Genomic DNA, 22,022 nt, shown 5'->3' on the forward strand with positions numbered 1-22,022 from the left:
AGGGGTTGCACGGGAACGTACTCAATGCAGGATTCACCACACACGCTCTGGGAGTTCTCACCTGGGTTAACCCGAAGTCCTCTCTCACCCTAAGCCCTGTAATCACAGACACAGCTGGTAGATATGCTATTTCTAGGTGCTGTGGGAAAGGCATAGACATACACATAGTTAATTTTTGCTGTCCTAACTTTGACAACCCAACTTTTTTTAGTACACTGCCAGATACTCTCTGTAGTCTTGAAATGGGTTAACAGCTCTGGGGGGGGATTTTAATCTAGTGCTGAACCCCAAACTTGATAGATAAGGCGGGTCAGAATGACACGTGACAGCAGAGGCCAAGATGCTAGAATCTGTGATGGTCAGGTTTGACCTTATAGATGTCTGGCGCACAAAATACCCTCACCAAGGTGGCTTTACACATTATTCAGCTTACCACTCTCTACATAGTCGAATCGATTATTGGTTAGCAGTTACCACCCTGGGTGACAGAGTACGCACGTGTCAGATGCTGCCCTGCACATTGTCGGATCATTCGCCAATCCTACTGGTTATAGACACCCCGCAAAAATGTATCCCTCCATTCACATGAAGATTTCTGCCTTATTCTCTGTTAGATACAGTGTTCAAAGAGGAATTGGCTGAGGCAATAGATACGTTTTTTGATGTGAACGTGGGTTCAGTCGAGGACTACCAAGTTGTCTGGGAGACCTTTAAAGTCTACATCAGAGGGGTTACCATATCTAAACACTCGGGTGTCCTGCGTTCCAGACGGAACCAATTGTCTGAATTAGAAGGGAAGAGTAAGATATTAGAAAGACGACAATTGACGGATTCAGATGATTCTGTCAAGAGGGAACTCGCAGACCTGTTAGAGTCATACCACACTGCACCAGACGACGAAGTTAAACATATGGGTAAATATGCCACTGCCCGTATGTACGACGAGTGCGAAAGACCGGGGTCCGTCCAGGAACCAATTGATAAAGAAAAGAAGGGACAAAGTGATGGTGGCTGAGGTTAGATCTGCCGAAGGTGAGTCTTTAACGGATGTCGCCGATGTCGCAGACAGATTCCGCCAATACTACACAGAGCTATATTCTACTCGTAGTGCAGCATCGGAGGACGAGATTCTTGATTACTTATCGCATATACAACTCCCGTGGCTCACAGATACACACAGGGAGTTTCTCATGAGACCTATTGAACGTGATGAAATCCTACTAGCCCTCTCAGGTATGAAAGCGGGGAGCGCCCCTAGGTCAGACGGACTGACTGTTTCTTTTTCCAGGACCTTTCTGGACCAACTTCTGCAACAACTTACCACTCTGTTAGACGATATGTGTGTCACAGGTACAATGCCACCCTCAATGACAGAGGCGGTAATAGTCGCGCTACTTAAACCAGGTAAACCACCGGAGGAATGTGCCTCCTACCGACCGTTGTCATTGATTAACATTGATATGAACATTTTTGCAAAAATCTTAGCCAACCGTTTGGTCCACCTGGTCCCACTGCTGATTGCGCCGGAGCAAGAGGGATTTATTCCGGGCAGGAACCTCACATATAATTTGCGCATAGTTTTCGGTGCATTACAACACACAAAACCAGAGACATCTGCTGTGGCCGTCTTCCTGGATATTGAGAAGGCATTTGACTTGGTGGAGTGGCCATTCATGACACAGGTATTGACTAGGATGGGGGTAGGTTCAACCTTCCTACAATTACTCGGTATGCTTTGTAACAAGCCGAAAGCCAGGATTAAAATAGGCAATATAGTTACTGAGCCCATAAGTATCACTAGAGGTACGCTTCAGGGGTGCCCCTTATCCCCGTTGCTATATGCGATAGTTGCAGAGCCTCTTGCATGTGCGCTCAGGGAGTATCACCAGCATAGAGGTATTAGCTATCCACACTATAAAATCATACTTTCTGCATATGCTGACGACACCCTACCATACGTCAGAAATCCAGAAACTAATTTGGCTACAGTCCTGCGCGAGGTTGTGCGCTTTGTCGCTCTGTCAGGTCTTCAAGTTAATTGGCCGAAATCCATCATCTTCCCACTAACCCCTAGCACTCCCTGCATTGATCCGGAGTATCCACTGCAGTGGACCACAGAAGAGGTGATCGATTTGGGAATAAGAGTACACACAGATTCAGATATATTATTCAGAGAGAACTATGGAGTGACCTACAGTAAACTTGAAGAGGATGTGGAAAGATGGATGAAACTCCCACTGTCCCTTCTGGGTAGGATCACAATTATGAAGATGGTGGTGCATCTCGGCTGCTGTTTTTGTTTTCCAACATCCCTATGGTACTCCCGAGGGCTTTCTCTAACCGCCTCACCATTTGATGATCAGATTAGCCTGGGTAGGAAAACAGCCACGGGTTAAGTGGCAGATATTAGTTTTACCTGATCATATGGGAGGACTGGGGGCGCCGGACTTTGAGCTATACTACAGGGCAGCACAGTGCGCGCATGCTTATTTATGGATACATGGTTCTCTGGATATCCACCACCTCCACATAGAAAAAGAGGAGGCCTCACCACTTGCATTGCCCGCATTATTGTTTAACGAGGCGGATAGGAGGACGGGCATATTGGATTCGCTTAATTCCACAGTACATGTTTGGCACTACCTGTTGCAACAGCAGGCGTGTGCGATACTATATTCGCCACAGGCCCCAATTGATTGATGCTTATGGCTGAAGCCATTCAACGATAAGGGAGGTTTACTTGCACTACATACCTTGGGCATTAATAACTATGGGCGACTTGTTTGTTGAAAGAACTGCTAAAAAATGGGAGGATCTTACCCTGCCTGACTGAGAACCCACACTGCTAAGTTCCAATTTCACAGAGTGCGTCATGCGTTGAGGGAGAATCTAGGGACGAATACCTGGAACCACCAGAATTGTTGGCCTTAACGCAAACCATATGTGCTAAATCCCCAAAACATATAGTGTCCACAATTTATAACACATCCATGGCATATAGAGCAAATCATTACACCAAAGCACGCTTGGCATGGCAGGGGGACCTCAATATATAAGCACAAAAAGGGGAAAGGAGGGCCTATGGGGATGTTTAGAGACCTCTCACCGCTACAGCCCCTAAATAGACAATATAACAACAGAAAGTAGCAGTGGGTCAGTGACTCGTTAACTCAAGTACGTATCTGGAACAATTGGTACCTAACAGTAGAACTCAACTGTGTGCAAGGAATACTAACTACGGGTAAATATCTTTCCTGTGTGGAAAAATATCTTTCCTGTGTGGAAAAATACCCATCAGTTGTCGATCCTGGGCGCCCTGTTCATCATTTGGGTTCCTTCACACCGGGAAGGTAAGTTTTGACCACTGTAGATGGCAAGAACTGGACAGTGGAACCCATTAGATGTTCTCATATATCAGGGTGTGGATAGACAGCTGTAGAGCAGTGCATGTGAAAAGTGAGAAAAGTGAACTGTGATATGATCAGATAAAATTGGGTAGTAGAAAGGATAAACAACTTTATTAAACACCTTGGTACTCCCAAAATAATAAAATGCGTGCGATAGTAGTGACCTCAATATAGACATAACAGATGATATGTGGGTCTACTGTTGCAATAGCATCAAACGTCTATCACTTAATGGGAAGCACAGACTCATACACTTCAAATACCTAAACAGGGTATTTTATACCCCGAGAGGCTCCATAGATACGGGCTAAGGGGGGACTCTAGATGCGACCGTTGTTTGGAGCAGACGGCAGACTGTCTTCATTTTGAGTGGACCTGCCCGGGAGTCTCAGCTTTTTGGGTGACTGTTTTTAAGGAACTCGGGCAAATCACCAAATCACCATTGGAACCAGATCCACTGCTGGCTCTACTGGGCTATTCCTAACAGATCAAAAAGGGGGTTAGGTGATTGGCAAATATGGCTCTGTTAATGGCTACGCGTAGGTTCTCCCTTAACTGGTTCCGAGGCCCGACAATCACACAATGGACCCGTGATATGCAAACTTCTGCTTCCCGGTAATAGAGCAAAGAATTTCTGGGAGCTGTATAAATCCCATACATTTGTGGTATCCGATAATGAGAATTCTATGCAGGGCGGAACGCCAAATTAAGTTGCTACGATGACCATCTGTGATCGTGTTAGTCATGCTCATGTTGTTTTCCGCTTAACAGCCATTTGCATTGGAGCTGGGAGTCTTTCATTGTGTACTGCAGGGGGAGGTGTGGGGTTGAAAACCCAGCTGATATCTGCTTGTCAGTAGTATGGTGTGTCAATAAGCAATGGATCATATAAATTATAAAATGTCAACGTTATGTATTCGCTATGTACATTTTACGACAGTACCATGTATTCATGCACTGCTGAGTCTCACTGCTGTTTGTTCTATAAAAATCAATAAAATAAAAAAAATTAAAATCGAAGGGTGTGAGAAACCAATAGAAGTTTTGAAGGCCATCATTAACAGTAACATAGCCTTCGGTAAGAACAGTAGTTTCCATCATGTGGTTCTGTAACTGAAACTTTTTTCCCTTTAGGTACAATCACTATATAATGTATAAATTCGGGTTAGTCTAATGACTCAGAGGTCATTTTTAGCACTGGCAGAGGAACCCCTCTCTGTGGGGCTCCTCATTTTGTGAGCACACAATAAATACATGCATTTATATGGTACCTATATAGCAGAGAATAGAGTTATTTCTCTTCCACAGTTTATCAGCTGCCAGAGTGTGGCAGAGCCCAAAGGCCTGACCATAGCCTGCCCTTCAAGTGCAATAGTCTACCACAGGTGCTTCCGTATGGGAGAGGTCTAACTGAGCGAAGTATAAGTGCTCAAACAACTACCGGAACTTCATAAACAAGCATTGGAATAGCCAATAGGTCTGGCGTTATAGGAATGTTGTATGGTTTTGGGAATCATTCATTCAAAAAAACGTTATTGCGGCTGGTTATAGCCATAAAAGCACATTCAATTTATGACCAATATCGATACAGATCCAAGGTAACTACAAAAAGTCTTCATAACATACTTTGGCGTTTAGGCAGAATAAATGAATACCATTATTTTGCAATCGTCATTATGGGATTTCATAGTTTTAAAACACACTATAAAAATATAATTTAAATATACAAATTCATAAAAGTCTAAAAACTCTAAAAAATAAACCACCCTCGTCTCCTGATCCCTGGGTGCATATCACCAAGTCTCCCTCCTCAACAACCCTTAACAGAAACTCCCAAAATTGATTATTGTACCGGGAATCAAGGGGGAGGGGGGGCTATTCATTACTTATGATCTGCTCCCGTTGTAGCAAATTCCTACGAGTTGACCACATAAGTATTGGGAATCAATACAAGTAAATAGATGCAAATGGATATGTATTTGTGTGGAAGAACTGTAGAATGCTATTAGTGTAGGTTAAAAGGTCAGGTGACAGGTGCACTGTCAAGCCAGACTTAAACATCCATGTAGGTTAGTGACTGCCCTTGTACCATCTGTGCTACTGCCAGAGGAAAACATAATAAATTATCTTGTTATCTAAGACACTTTAATAGCATTACAATGTCATTTGTCTGCCCCTGAAAATTTAAGCTCAGGCACCTTGATAAATAAACAAAATAATCACACCTATGTGGAGGGCAAGCACATTTTTGTGGAAGCACCCAACTTCTTACCAATCAAAACATGTACTCCTGGCTCCCAACATGTGGGGGACCAAAGGCCCTCGCAGGTGATGCTCACATAATTGTCAGGCGACAGCTGGGCTATCAAGCCAGACCATAATGAGATGAAGACGAGGCTCTACAGAAAGGCCTAAAAAAACAGCAGACCTACTGCAGATTGTCACTTCACAATTTATCTGAAACCACATATATAGCTTTTTACCTTTCTGTCAGGTCTCTTACAGTCCAGTCTCCGAAACAGAAAATCATGCCAAATTAATGGCTTTGCCCATGAATGGCCTCAAGTGGTACCTTGAGATCACTAAGCGCAGTAAAAATAAATACCTATGAAAAGTCAAAATGCGTTCGCAAGTTTATGTATCAAGAGAATTTTCAAGTAATTCAATTACGCACTGTAAAATTGAAAAGTGCTAAAAGTGCATTATGCACAAATATAACACTTCATTAGGGAGCTTTTTGGCACCTGACATAAAAAAAAATTGTACTGAATGCCAAGTTTGCTTCGCAGTCTATTAAGGAAACGAGTCCGCTGGTAGTTGAGAGTTAATGAACTTTGCAGACGTCGCTGGACGGAATACGCATCAGCAGTGTAATGGAGCGGTGCCCGAGGCGGAAGTGGCTGTGCAGTAACACGAGCTCCGTTGACACGTCATGTGATTCGTGCTCCACTTGATCTATGCTTCCCAGTTAAGAAACATAAGCCCTGTGGTAACTACCAACAAACAAACGAGGGAAATATGTCAGCTCTGACATTCGAGCGCCATTTTCTTTTATTTGAAGGTGAAGTAAAAGGTCGGGTTTGAGGGTGAATTATACTTTAATACTGTGAAACCTCCGCCCCCTTAGCCTTTTGGACTTAATGTGACAACTGGCACGTTTCCATTGCTTTGTTTTATTTCCAATTTAACACGTTCTGGTAGGTGACTTGTGACTAACATTACCCACTCCCCCCACCCGTGCAATCCTGGAAAAGGTGACTATATACTTAATTTACAGCTGATTTTATTTGACCTAGAGGAGTTCCACTACATTCCACATGGTATCCCTGAATCCCACCACAGCGAATGCAAGTTAAAATGAAACGCATGTGTGTAACCGCGGTGTGGACGGCCGGGTGTTCCTGGATCCCCATAAGACATTCAATCCAAAGACACCATGTTTCTTTCGTTGCCTCTGCAGCGTTCACTCTTATTTTAAGACTCGCTCTAGGTGATGATGGGTGATGCATACAAGCTTTTTTTAAAACTACGAGTGTCAGTGGGAAGGATGTTGCTTCGTGGAGGCCTCCTAACAGCTGAACATTTCATTCTCCAAGAACTCTTATTATGTCTACATGGCTACCATTCATGACCTGGGTCAAGAGCGAGCTGTGCACAACTGTCGCTGCTGGTGGCTAAGGCAAGCTTTGACAAATGTTGCCTCATAAAAGCAAACCAATCACTGAATTATGTAGAATACACTGGTGGTATTTGCAATTGCAGCAATATTTATAGGTTAACTACGCCATACTGGTGACATTGCTATTTTACAGAACTTTACTTGCACTGACTGACCACTGTATAAATGACATTAATCTCTGACTGACATGTCCCAAAGGTCAATGCAAAATTGCACCGGTGTAATCCATGCAGCCCAACTCCAAGACTAAAAATATTGCATTCTTTAGTCGAAGGAATTGAGGGCCAGATGTAGGAGAGCAAATACCGGTCGGTAACAGCCGAATTCGGCCGTTACCGACCGGTATTTGGGTTTTCAGATGTAGGGGCCATTATTTTACAGAATCGGTAAATTTACCGATTCGGTAAATTTACCGATTCTGTAAAATACCGAATCGGTAATTTTACCGATTCGGTAAATCCAAATGTAGGTGACACTCCTGAGAGTGTCACAGGCCGTTAAGAGTCGGTATTTTACCACACAATCCTACTGTGTGGTAAAATACCGAATCCAGGAGTGCATGCACATCTGTGCATGCACACTGTGCAATGTGACACAGACATGCCCTTAGGGCATGTATGTGTGCCACATGTCACACATGCCTTTACTTCGGGTGCTAGAGGGTGTCAAAGTGACACCCCCTGCACCCTTGCAACATTCGGTATTTACCGATTCGGTAAATACCGAATCGGTATTTACCATTGATTCCTATGGGCTTCACAGCCCATAGGAATCAATAGGAAATACCGAATCGGTATTTACCGAATCGGTAAATACCGAATGTTACCGATTCTGTAATTCTATTTTAAAATTTAGCTACATCTCCCTCCTTCATATTTCCCGATTCATAAATACCGAATCGGTAAAATTCGGTATTTATGAGTCGGTAAATGTCCCTCACCTACATCTGGCCCCGAGTCTTTGCTTGCCTTGGCTGAGGAGGAATTTGGGCAGTCACGTGTAAAGAATTCATTAGGGTAGTTGCTTCTTTGCTGGTTGCTGGGAAATGCCATCACACTTGATTTGGTTACCTCAATAGTTTTCTAGATGTTGGAGCCGCTTTGCGACACCCGTTTTTTTCCTTGTTGATCAAAGGTAATGGTGCCTGTTTATGAAATCACTCTTCACAGTTGTGGTTCGAAGAGCATCCTTTGCTGCCTGGGTGATGGTGTGTACCGTGACACAGTCTCCTTCCTGAATGTCTCTCTGAATGGATCATTACTCATTTGGTCATTATTTCAAGAACTTGGATATGGTATCTTGTTTTAAGAGTGACTTTACAACCTCTACGTCTAGGAATTGGCTCAAGTCATCCACCAGGACAACAGGGAAACAGGAAAAATCAGCGCTCACTCAAGACCAATGTTAAGTCGCTATTACATCCAGGATGAAGTCTTCCTGCTCGACTGTAGAATCAGACTTTCTGGAGGATGGGACTTTAGTACTTGATGTATAAGGTTTGGTGGTACAATTATGCAACAACCTCGAATGAGCAGGCCCGCTTCAGTTACACGGTACTTCTGGCTCACATTCTTGACAACTTGCAACGTTGTTTGCGTGTACAGGGTGTGGAGTGACAGTTCTTGTTGAATGTCTCCACTCTGAGTGTTCTGTGTGTGCTTTTGTAGACATCAGATATTCATCTAATATTGTGATGACAATCACATCATCTGGTGCCAACTGTTGGAGTCTCCAATTGCTTACTCTTTTTTATTGTTTGCTTAAGCTTGATGGTGGTTTGTCTTAGATCCTGCAAGAAATAATAGTCTGGGTTGCCAGCTCCAGGTTTATATGTTCTGTTGAAAGTGTATTCTTGCAGCTGTAATATCCTTTGAAGATGACCCTTGTAGTAGTTCGCTCAATGTTTATTGTCAAGGCATACATGGAAACGATTGCCATAAAGGTGGAAATGGATGCAACACACCAGCTCAACAGACTTTTTTCAATGCAAGGGTACCTCACGTCTGTAGCAGCGAGGGTTCAGCTGATAAAATGACAGTTATGGAATCTTCATTGGCCTTTTGGAAGAGAACAGCTCGGTCTGGTATACATGGCTAAATTGGTAGGGTTCTGAGAGTCCTAGAATTGCATCCTTTAGTTTCTTGAAAGTAAGCACCAGTCCCTCACTCCATTCCTGGCAGTAATAGCCTTTCAATGGTCTCTTAGTGGCTTAGTCAGCAGTGTGGACTTTTTAATGATTCAAACACCATAGGTATCCATACACACATAGCAGATAACCATGCATAGACACCTGAGGACTTCAAGTACTGTGGATGGTGGTGCTACAGATTCATTGGGACTCTTCAAATATCGCAAGCTTCCTTGGGTTCGGACGCCATTCCCTCTACTGAGGACAAGTAGTCAAAGAGCTCAAAGCTCAATCTCAGGAGTGCATATTAGCTTCAATGAAGCAGCAAGTACAGTTGAACATTTTTAAAGAAGAAATATAGTGATGTTCTGAAGAAGTGGGGTGCACCAGTAAGTTGTCATTGACATTTAATAACACTGGCTAATCATGACATTCTACCTCGTGTTAGCAGCTTTGGAAACCTTCTGTGCAGCTCGCAGTTCCAAAATTGCGGTGCTTAAAATGTTGGACACGCAAAACGTTATAATGTACTTTGAAAACTTCTCTTGGAGAGGGTGGTAGTATCCACCTTAAGACTGATCTTGGATAACCACCTTGATCTGTTCACTTTTGTTACAAGATCAACGACAGTGGGGGTGATGTTTTGTTCTCTTTTGATCCACTTGTTAATCCAGTGCACATCAACACAAATGTGGATTTTGCCAGACTGGTTTTGTTTTCAGTCAACAATGGTTGGAGAGATCGAAGAAATAGGTGACTAACCTTTTTCTGCAATGCCAGATCTTTCCAGGTTATTGACCTCCATCACTACTTCTCACGTGTTTCGGTTATATGTGGTTTGTTATTTGAGAGGCGGAGTTCAATCAATCAATCAATCATTTCTAGAGTGGAGCACTATCACCCCTTGGGGTATCTGGGCGCTGAGTTTGCTGCATCTGCATCAAAAAGAAAGGTCTTGAGTTGCTCTCCGAAGATTGCCAGGGAAGATGCCATTCAGATGTGTAGGGGGAGGTCTTCCAGGCTTTGGTGGTGATGTAGGAGAATGCGCGGCCCTGCTGCGGCTGCAATGGATGCAGGGAACATGTGCAAGAGCAAGTGAAGGGAGCGCTAGTGTCTCTAAGGAAAGTTGGAAGTTCAGCCGGTGGTTGCTGTAGGAAGGTCCTTGTTTGTGGAGGTGTTTGTAGGCATGTGTGAGTGCCTTCAACTGACATATTTTCTGGTCAGGGAGCCAGTAGAGGTTTCTGAGGTGAGAAGAGATGTGGGTATGCTTGGGGAGGTCCAGGATGAGTGTGGCTACCATGTTCTGTATTGTCCAAAGTCTTCTGAGAAGTTGGGTGGAAATACCAATGGCGAGTGCGTTGCCGTAGTCAAGGTGGCTGGTTACGAGGGCTTGTGCGATGATCTTTCTGGTATTTACTGGGATCCATCTGAACATGTTACAGAGCATTCAGAGATTGTGGAAGCAGGAAGAGGCGACTGCTTTGATCTGTTGTTTCATGGTCCGTTGGCTGTCCAGGATGTTGCCGCGGTTACAAGCATGGACAGACTGTGTGGGTCCGAGTTTTTCCGGCCAGCAACTGTGGTCCCAGACGCTCTTTCTGAAGATCAGTACCTCAGTTTTTTTGGAGTTCTGTTTGAGGCAGTTGTTTCTCATCCAGTCTGCTACGCTGGTCATGGCGTCGCAGAGATTGATTTTGGTCTTTAAGGAGTCCTTGGTGAGCGAGAGGACCAGCTGAGTGTCGTTGGCATAGGAGATGATGATGCTGAGTCAGTGAAGTTTGATGATTTGAGGGGGGAAATGTAAATGTTGAACAGAGTGGAGCTGAGGGACAATCCTTGGGGCACACCACATATGATGTCCTTGGGAGCAGAGGTGAAAGGAGGTAGATGGATGCTCTGGGTGTGTCCTGAAAGAAATGAGATGATCCACTTGAGGGCGTGTTGTTAAAAGCCTATGTTGTGGAGTCTGTCTATGAGGATGTGGTGGACGACACTGTTGAATGCTGCGGACAGGTCGAGGAGAATCAAAGCCACTGTTTCTCCTTGGTCGAGGAGAGTTTCTCCGAACCTTTCACCTCTGACATATTCTTCTGTACTAACTGTACTGTTTGTACACACTCTTTTTTAGTATTTCATAAGTGTATCAGTATATAATACACTGCATATTTTGTTTCCAAGATATATCTAGAATAAACCACTTGTTAAAAAAGGCCTGCATTTGTTCATGTGCTGTAGGCCCATATTTTAATGCATGTTTGTTCTAGCCATCCAGTGTGTATGGGTAATGCTTATGATGTTCAGGTACTATAATTCTCATGAGGTTCCGCTACAATAACTGTTTTTCTTCATGAGAATGTTATTTAAAAAGTGCCTTGCCTTTTAAGGGCAAGCAGCGGACTTCAGAGATGAAGGTAGCAGTGCTATTCGTGCTGAATATTCTGATAAACTGTGATGCATAGAGCTCTGTCTGTAACAAAGGAATGCAATGAAGGTTTTATAATTCATCGAGCTGATGATGAGGCTATTATTTAGTGAAGGTGTGGGTATATATATAATGTTAGGTGTTTGAATTATATTCACGTTTTTAGTATTGGCATATGTTTGTTCTAAAATAATTCTTAGAATAGGCCAAATGCATGTAAACTACACATGATGTATTCATAATAAACAACGCTAATTACTGTTGGTCTATTGTGAGCACCCTGGTTTTAGGAATGGGGAAGCACAGAATGGACCCCTATAATATAATTCCTTGTTTAATGCATCTGACAAGTTTGTTGCTACTCTATACATTCCTATCCAATACCTATGGTCATTGGAGTGTTTGTGACATACCTGTCAGTTTTCTCAGCTGTGAGGGGTTGAGCATTACTCATAGGAGCCAATGAAAATCTACTGGACATGCCTCCAAACATCAGGATACACAAATCCCTGCACATCACCCCTCATGGAGTTGAACCCAAAACGGGCCCATAGCTGAACTGAGTTGTCAAAATATACCTTGTTCCTTTTTCCTTTTGAAAGACGAACACCCTAAAACCTGTTCTTAAACTCATATAACTTTTCGTCTAGTTCTCACGGGCGAATGTGTAATGGAAATGTATTGATTAGCAGATCTTCAGCAGGGAAGCTTCACAGTGTCACCGCCGTCAGTCGTGGTGATGAACAGGCCCTGAAGGTTTTTTGCTCGTTGGTGACACTTTTGATGAATGTGCCTGCGACTGGAATTGATAATGTACAGTCAGAGGTGCATATTTTCTTTTGCATCGGTTTCAGCTAAGAAGCAGGGTTAAACAATATAAAAGTCTTCCTTCCCTTTACTGCTAATTGAATTTCTGAAAATTCTCTTCTAGTTTCTCCATCACTCTTTTTGCATTTCACCTACTGACAGCTTTTAGATCTCATGGACCATATCAAACAAGCATTTACAATGCAACGGTTTCGCCTTTGTAAAAGTTAGAGCTATTGGCATTGTAAATGACAAATTTTTCATTTATGTGTTGTTTTTGAAAACCGATAAATAAATGGCATTGTCATTTACAATGCCAATAGCTTAATGTCTCGCAAGACCCTAGACGTACAGTGCACAATATTATCTCTGCATCGGTGATCAGCCAAAGGTTCGCGTAATATCACTAACTGCAGTCAGAAGTTCACATTTGTTAAATTTCACTTCATGTCATTTCATTTCATTTTTCCACCCTGCCTTTGAATAAAACATTAGTTTGAGTCTATCAAGTAACTGATTATCGTTTATTTTTCATTACGCTTCACAAACTCATGCACAATCCCTGGAGAACGGGTTGTAGCAGCAAAAAGACGATGGGACCCGATTTTCTAGCAAGAGGCTCAGTGGGTTGAGAGGGCGCGCTATGGAGGTCAGTGTGCAATATCGGAGCACAGAATCGTGGCCCAGTAGGGCCAACGCCGCTATTCATCCTTCTAAGGGTTGAAGAAAGGAATACCACAGCCGATATAAAATATCTATAATTTAGTATCATCCTGGCATTTCTGCTAAAAGCAAAACCTTCATACATAGAGGAAGTTTGGTTTATTGAAAAAGTAAAATCCTTTCCACTGAACACTCATACTCCAAACCTGCATACATCTACTTTCCTCGTTAATTCCTCCCTTGATGCTTCCAGAAGGTGTACTGTTTTTGCCAGGGATGTTTTGTTGCTCAATGTACCAGAAAAAGAAATGATTGGCCCGTGACTAGTCTGGTTGCAGCACCCAGGGATGAACGGATATCACTGGGAAACGAGCCAGCAGGCTCCAATTCACAGGCTGGATGTTTCGCAATTCACCACATGTGAAGCACATCACTTTCCAATTAACTTAATTAATATAAACAAATACGGACCCGAATTGCAGCTCTGAGAGGAAGCGCGGCGCGCGGGCAGCTAAATGAGTACACTGCTTTGCTGTTCTGCTATTTAAATTTTCAGATTACAGACTACACATCCGGCTCTGAAGTGGACAAATAGGACTCCCGTCTCTCTACAGTAGCCGCGCTGCTGCAATGCTCCACTGTTAACTAAATAGTACTTAGAGGTTGTTTTGACGAGCGCTTGTTTATAGATATGAGAAAAAACTGTAAATACTAATTTTAGTACACATTTTTTAAACCAAGTTTCGTTATTACACAAACATGCCAATCGCAGAAATGTATATTCTTCATGGCGGAACTTGCGGGTTACAACCACATTTTCAAGATGGTAATTTTTTTTGCGCTGTGCATTGGACTTCCCTGGGTTCCCTTTCCATGTTATCACAGCCAGCATCTTTCATTTTGGCAGTGGTGCCAGTATGTCTTCAAGATACCGAGTTTATTATAAGACCAGATTGATGGCTTCACCAGCTATGGTCACCTTCGGTCAGTCAGTTTTTATACGATCTGATTCTGTAGCGATCAACCTATATGAGCATCCCGAGACATTTTGACTGACCTTATGATGGCCACCACCAAATAGAAACCACATAAGCCCCGCAGGCAAGGTTACTTATAAAACACGTTTGTATAAAGCACATGACGGAGAGTATCAGACCCATTCCCTCCTATTTCCAATCGTCAACGCTGACAAGTAAATTTTTTTAAATAACGAAAATAAACATCACCATCTAGCCTCTATGAATGCTTTCTGGGACAAGAACGCAAGCGTGATATGCGCCTACAAATATGACAACACGTAAAAAGGTAAGGGAGGTAGGGCTTGTCTCAGTTGTGTACTACGCCTTCTCGGAGAGACCAACGCGAGGCGCAGGTACCCTTCTCACACGTTTCCCTTTTAAAGTTCACCTTTCTCTCGGGTGGACGTGCAGCGTGCGGCCGCGCGCACAGCTTCGGAGTGCAGGGTGCATTTGTGTCCCAGAGGCCTGCACTGATTGTGCTCCCCAGATGTGCACAGATGTAAACCATTTAATTTGGCAGGAAAAGGCTCCTACTTGAGCAAGGCTTGCACGTCTTGCATTGCAACGGACTTCGTTGATAAAGCACCTAGGAGCTAGTGCCTGGCGCCCCAGATGTGCACAGTTGTAACACTGGAGAATAGCTTGCATGTCTTGCATTGCAACGGGCTTCGGTGACAATGCGCCTAGAAGGTAGTGCCTGGCGCCCCAGATGTGCACAGTTGTAACACTGGAGAATAGCTTGCACGTCTTGCATTGCAACGTACTTCGGTGATAAAGCACCTAGGAGCTAGTGCCTGGCGCCCCAGATGTGCACAGTTGTAACACTGGAGAATATCTTGCATGTCTTGCATTGCAACGGGCTTCGGTGATAAAGCACCTAGGAGCTAGTGCCTGGCGCCCCAGATGTGCACAGTTGTAACACTGGAGAATAGCTTGCACGTCTTGCATTGCAACGGGCTTCGGTGATAAAGCACCTAGGAGCTAGTGCCTGGCGCCCCAGATGTGCACAGTTGTAACACTGGAGAATAGCTTGCACGTCTTGCATTGCAACGTACTTCGGTGATAAAGCACCTAGGAGCTAGTGCCTGGCGCCCCAGATGTGCACAGTTGTAACACTGGAGAATAGCTTGCACGTCTTGCATTGCAACGTACTTCGGTGATAAAGCACCTAGGAGCTAGTGCCTGGCGCCCCAGATGTGCACAGTTGTAACACTGGAGAATAGCTTGCACGTCTTGCATTGCAACGTACTTCGGTGATAAAGCACCTAGGAGCTAGTGCCTGGCGCCACAGATGTGCACAGTTGTAACACTGGAGAATAGCTTGCACGTCTTGCATTGCAACGTACTTCGATGATAAAGCACCTAGGAGCTAGTGCCTGGCGCCCCAGATGTGCACAGTTGTAACACTGGAGAATAGCTTGCACGTCTTGCATTGCAACGTACTTCGGTGATAAAGCACCTAGGAGCTAGTGCCTGGCGCCCCAGATGTGCACAGTTGTAACACTGGAGAATAGCTTGCACGTCTTGCATTGCAACGTACTTCGGTGATAAAGCACCTAGGAGCTAGTGCCTGGCGCCCCAGATGTGCACAGTTGTAACACTGGAGAATAGCTTGCACGTCTTGCATTGCAACGGGCTTCGGTGATAAAGCGCCTGGCTTGTACATGCGCTTTCAGCAACTGCATTAACACATTTTAAAGTAATACATGCCTTGGCATTGGGCAGCTGTGCACAGCTGGTCCATTTTCTCGTATCTTTATTTTGTAAAGGGGGTGCGTGCTTTGCAATTCGGATGTCTTGCAATGCGGGATTGCACAGCGTCACAGCTCTGAAATGGCTAATTTTCACAATTTCATGAAGAAGTTGCCTTGTGGTGTACACACGTGTGCCCCGTTGGCACCGAGGCTCTGATGCTTTCGGGCATGCGTTAACACTTCCCTCAAGTGATACAGGGTGGGGGGGGGGGAGTCAGTTTCAGACTAAAGATACGAGCAGCAGAGCAGCTCTGGCCGTGAAGAGTTAAGTTATCTTACCTACCCCTCTCCAGTGCGCGCTGCAGAACATTCAATTAAAACAGCAGAACATTCAATTGCTCTGCAGAAAATCGAGTAATAGACGTCAATATGGTATTTGAAGAAACATTGTGAACTGAACGATCTCTGTTGAAATCTGTAAACTCCCTGCAGTGACAGGCTCAAACCGCACCACAACTCAGCATTTCATCCTGCCGACGTCTATCCATTGAGGTTTGGGCAATAGTAACTAGTCAGGGAGGACTGACTGTGTACCGATCTGGACGGACTGTGCCAATAGGGAAGAGACATGGATCTTTCTGCCAAGCAGTGAGACTCGTGAGAGTTCAGGAAGACAGAGCTCTGGACTAACGGCCTACCCGAGAGGCTCAGGTGAAATCAGGGCTAACGAGTCTGCGCCGATATCCCAGGAGCCCCCACCTCCTGTGAGGTCACGGAGACTTTATAACACGTAGTTCACGGTCAGACCCCTGCTGCTTTTATGCCTCTGTGCATCCGCCCCCATGTGGGGTGGTTTAGTTCCTCGTGACGGAATGCCATCTTCACATTTGCCATGCTCTTATGCTAGAGAGGAGACACGCCGTCCCTGAAGCCTCAAGGGAGGTATCACTTATCACATCCTAGAACACAATACACTCAGGTGAGACAGTGTCGGGCAGGCCTGTGTGGGAATCCGGCCGGAGGGCTGATCTGACATGACAGTGTGTGGGCCACTTTTTGGGCTTGTTTTATGGTCTGTGATTCAATTTTAATGTGGGTTTCCCTATTACCACCAACCTTTCCTGCAGCAAGCACAGACACATGCAGTCTTCCACACCTTGCAAAACACCTGGGCAGCGTGTATTTACAAGTTCCAAACTGCCCTGAATTTTCAAATGTGAGCCAATTTTTGAAACTACGTGCTAATAGAGGCCACTTTTATTCTGGGACCCGGTCCAATTTTTCTGCCTCTGTCCTACCGTGGTGTCAAGCTGCTCCTGTATGCAAACATATCGATTCTCCGTGGGAGACGCAGCTCTCGACTTAAAAGTACGTCTGTGTACAAACTGCAGATCAAAGGCTAGGACCCCCAAGGCGATGCTCCGCCCCTTCTTAGGTAGATACAATGTGCTCAATCGAGATCAGTGACACATACACTTGTTAGTGCTGCGTTTAGAACCCGTACATTAAGCGCTATATGCATGATGGCACACTGCACCGCTTCCGTCATACTCGATAATAAATGTGCTCATTATCGTCATCGAGAGCAGCCCTCCTACCCGTTAATGTACACTCCATTTGCGTGGTCCGGACCGAGCAACCCATTTCGGGGACACCCCTGCCCAACCTTACTGTGGAATCTTCAGTCTAGGCTTGCGGAGGAATGCTTGACACCCCCCACATGACACACACTAAGTACCTGCCACCCCCTGCATTCAAACCCAAACAAGAACTCCACCTTAAGAGGGTAACGGCGTCGGGTGGTGGTGGTGGGTCCCACCGCATCCATAGCGATGTTAAACGAGTCCTGCTTGAGTTGAAGACGGACATTTGAGGCAGTCGGTGTGTATCTGGCAAAGCGAATTCCGGAGATTTGAACCGGGGAGCTGCTATTTGTGATATTTTGCTGTTAGACGCGATCCAGAATGTAAGAAGCATTTTCCAGATAAGGGACACATCTCCTCGTTGCAGACGGTGCACGTTAGATGCCTAGCCTGGCGCTATTTACATGTCAGATAACTCTGGGCTTTACGTCACATCGTGAGGCAGTCTGGTACTTGCAGTTTTCAGCACATACAATGACGCAGTCAAATTACATTTCAAAGACCAGTTCCACCCAAGGTGTCGTGATTTTCCGATGCCAGCGTGCAGACAGGCTCGCCTTTTCCCGAGGCATCTTGTCCCCTCCTCTGGCACGGCCGCGGCTTTTACAAGTGCCTCTAAAACAGTCAGGGCAAGGGCTCCCTCTAGTGGCTGCTATGGAATATTGCTGCCCAACTCAGCTGGGATTGTTTCTCGTGCACAAAGTCGAGGCTCAAACGAATACTGCTGCTGCATACACAAACAAGTAGGGATTAAAGTCATATTTCAAGCACGGAACACCCCGCCCTTCCAGCTAACATCTGCTGGTTATTAACACAACTAAAGCCTCCCTTAAAAGAGCATATCCCAGTTAGACTCACGGACAGCGGGAGGGGGGGCCGGGAACGGCGCACCGTCAACGGGAGGAGGGGGGGCGGGAACGGAACGGAAACCGAGGTCGGATTTGAAAACAGTTCACGAACACAATCGAACACAATCAGACAATGCCAGGAGAAGGGGATAGAGGATAGAGGGATGTTCGTCAGCCACGAACAAATGATCACAACGCACCGTCCCCCCCAAAAAAAACAAGTCAGGTCCCGGGCCGCGCTGTGATTGGCTGACGTCACGGGGGTTTCCCGGCCGGCAGCCAATCACAGCGCGGCCCGGGAATGACGTCACGGGGTGTCCCGGGCCGGCAGCCAATCGCAGCGCGGCCCGGGACAAAGGGGCGGGGCTTAAAAAAAGCACCAGAAACGCCCCCGAATCGCGTTTTCGTGAGAAAGCGCGATTGACAGCCTCTGCCTCCCAATGGCTAGCCTCCATTTATGGAGCTAGCCAATTGGAAACAGAGGCTGTCCTAACCTCACTATTAGAAACAACAGATTTCGATCTGGGAGTGGCTTCGCCCCTCGCCAGGTTACGAAACCTAAAAACGTGCAGTGGGTGTGGTGCTCACCAATTACATAAAATTGGTCAACTTTCTAGTCACTTTAATTTGCTTGCTTCTTATTGAATTATGTTTGTTCCTTCCCTGGAGCATAGGGGCACATGCATCATTGGTTTTTGCATTCGCAAACGGTGCGGATCGCAAAATCCGGCCGTTTGCGAATGCAAAAACCATTTTTGGGATGCATCATTTTTTTTCATTTTTCGCAATTTAAGAAATCGAAATTTTTTGCGATTTTTTAAATTGCTATAGCATTTAAGAAATCGCAAATTTTGCGATTTCTTAAATGCTATGCATGATTTTTTTTAGGGGAAAATTACCATGAAGTAAACCTTCATGGTAATTTGCGAAAAGTTTTAAAAATGCACAAAAGTGCATTTTTGAAACATATATTTTACACACACACATGCCCTTGGGACATGTGTGTGAGTAAAATTTACTTACGTGACATTTCAGGGGTGCAGGGGGGGTCCTTTGGACCCCCCCTGCACTCTTGAAATTGCATTCTCATTTTGCGATTCCTTAATTGCGCATTCGCAAAATGAGAATGCCTTCCCATTGATTCCTATGGGCCTCTAGGCCCATAGGAATCAATGTAATGCGATTCCTTAATTGCGATTCGCAATTAAGGAATCGCAAATAAAGAAAATTAAGGAATCGCAAAAACTTTTGCAATTTCTTGATGCATAGGATTTTGCAATTCCTAAATTGCGATTCCTTAATTTTCGCAATTTAGGAATCACAAATTCCTACAATGATGCATGTGGCCCATAGCTTCTTTACTATCCTGTCTATTCATTGACTTGGATCATTCCACTGTTCATATCCAGAGAACTACTTTTTTCTTTTTCATTTTCCACTCCATGAGAGTGCATTTGTTTCTAGATTCTTCCCTCCTGTCTGCTTCTGCCCCAAATACCCATTGCTCACTGTGTTACTCGCCCTTTTCCAGATGGGCCTTGATCTTTGGGCTGTAACCAGCATTCTCTATCCAGGGGCCTATACAACATACATCTGCACATTTGCTGCTTCAACCAGGTTGGGCTGCACAGGTCCTTGTTAGTTTTCAGTTCCTCCTGTTGACTCCATACACTCTCTTCAGATTTTCCAACATAATATGTGTCACTTGGCGGACCTCCTAAAAGGGATGCTGGAGTCCAGTGTCCGGGAGCCCAAGAGTAGTGGTGACACGGAGCAGCATCTGATATACCATTCTAGCTAAATTATAGGCCCACTCTTTGACCCTGCTCAGGTATGAGAGCAGGAGTTTATTTTGTGGTGGGACATTGGGTGCTCAGCCTTACACTTCATTTAGGCTCAGGCGGTTCATTGCAGAGCAATGTGCTCTGCTTACACCTTCGTCCTGGGAAAGTGCCCCTGAAAAGTTTTTGAACAACAGTTGAAGTTAGCATTCCTACCAATAACTGCAAATCTTAGGATTGTCTATGATTGGTAGTTATTGTTAGTCAAGCATCACCTGATTAGAATATATTGCTGTACAGCATTTTATAATCTGGAATCAAGGAACTGTGTATCTATTTACCACAGTGAAAGGAAGAATGAGCACTGTGGTTGAGGGAACTTCTTTTTTTCCAGGTAAGTTGCATCGTTACTGCGACCGCCAACTCTTTGCCGAACTGTTAACAATGGTCCGCGAATGGAACGCCCATGGCATTCCATGACATTATGGAATTATCTGGAGTTCCAGACACCACATATCCCACCTGTTTAACTTTTTGACAAAACTATTGCAAGAACATTAACTTCTACATTATATAATGAGGTAAAACAGCAATAAATAGATGGATAGATCTCAGATCCTCACCCTTACAGGCACATGCTTTGGACTTCTCCGCATGTTGCGGAAGTTTTTTCCGCTGCTTTCTGAGGATCACAGGAGGATTACGGTGCAGGCCTTGATTGGTTCAAGATTGGACTATGCTAACATCTTATATCTTGGCCTGCCCGAATACCTCCTGCAACGGATGCAGGTGGTCCAAAATGCGGCGGCTCGCGCCATCTTGGGTCTGCACAGGCGAGCGCCTGTTTCTGGTCTACTACAGGCACTCCATTGGCTGCCTATCCGACAGCGGATAGCTTTTAAAACCTTGACCCTTGCGCATAAAGCCTTCTATTCCACCGGGGCTAAATACCTGCAGAGGAGGTTTAAGCAATACTGTCCGTCGCGATCTCTGAGATCAGAATCGCACCTCCTTGCCATTGTTCCCCGTGTGAGGAGGGCCCGACTGGGCGGTCGCTCTTTTATGCTTTGGGCTCCTCAGCTTTGGAACTCTCTGCCCTTCGCGTTACGAAGCAATTCCAACTTGCTATCTTTTAGGAAGGGCCTAAAAACCTGGCTGTTTGCCTCTTAGATTTTAAACTTTTTCCTCCCCTCTTCTTTTCTTTTGTGTGTTATGTTTGCTTTTCAGGATGTTAATAAAGCGCCGGGACACTCTTTTGAGTAGCCGTGTGCTATAAAAGCCACAATATAACATAACAACATAACATAATTAACTTATAACATAAAGAAAAAATTAGCTAGTACAGGATACTCTAATGGTGCTATGACTCTTAACACGAGAATGTAACTTAAAACATAAAGGCATAAATAGCTAAAACAGGAAACTCATTTAGTGATATAATACTGAAATTGATCTGGTAGATGCCTAGATAATGACAATCGAGTGGGATGAGAAGTCTCAATCTCATCTTTCTCCTCACTACTACTTATACGAGTTTGCACCAGCTCCACTTTATCATTTGGAACCAATACTACCCTTTCCATATTCCATACACGTCAGTCACTCATGCACACAGTATGAGACATCTCTTCGACAACCCGTATGGGAGGAGAGTATTTCAACACTCCCCTCATGACATCACCAGGTTTCCTTATTCTCATCCAACTTCCATCTTTCACACACACCTTCTTCTTACAACCCTTATAGTGCGATATCCAGCTTGAACTTTTGCCATGTCATCCGCAGCTTTTCTCAACCTAGAGGCATTGACCTTTTGTGACCCAACCAATCTCTACTCAACTTGGATGCAAGAACACACGCTCTCAACAAAACAAAAGGAATAACTCCAGTGGATACACTAGGTGTTGTATGTATAGCCCATAGCATTTTCT

Source organism: Lissotriton helveticus, chromosome 8 (genome assembly GCF_964261635.1).
Source record: "Lissotriton helveticus chromosome 8, aLisHel1.1, whole genome shotgun sequence".
Taxonomy (NCBI): Eukaryota; Metazoa; Chordata; class Amphibia; order Caudata; family Salamandridae; genus Lissotriton; species Lissotriton helveticus.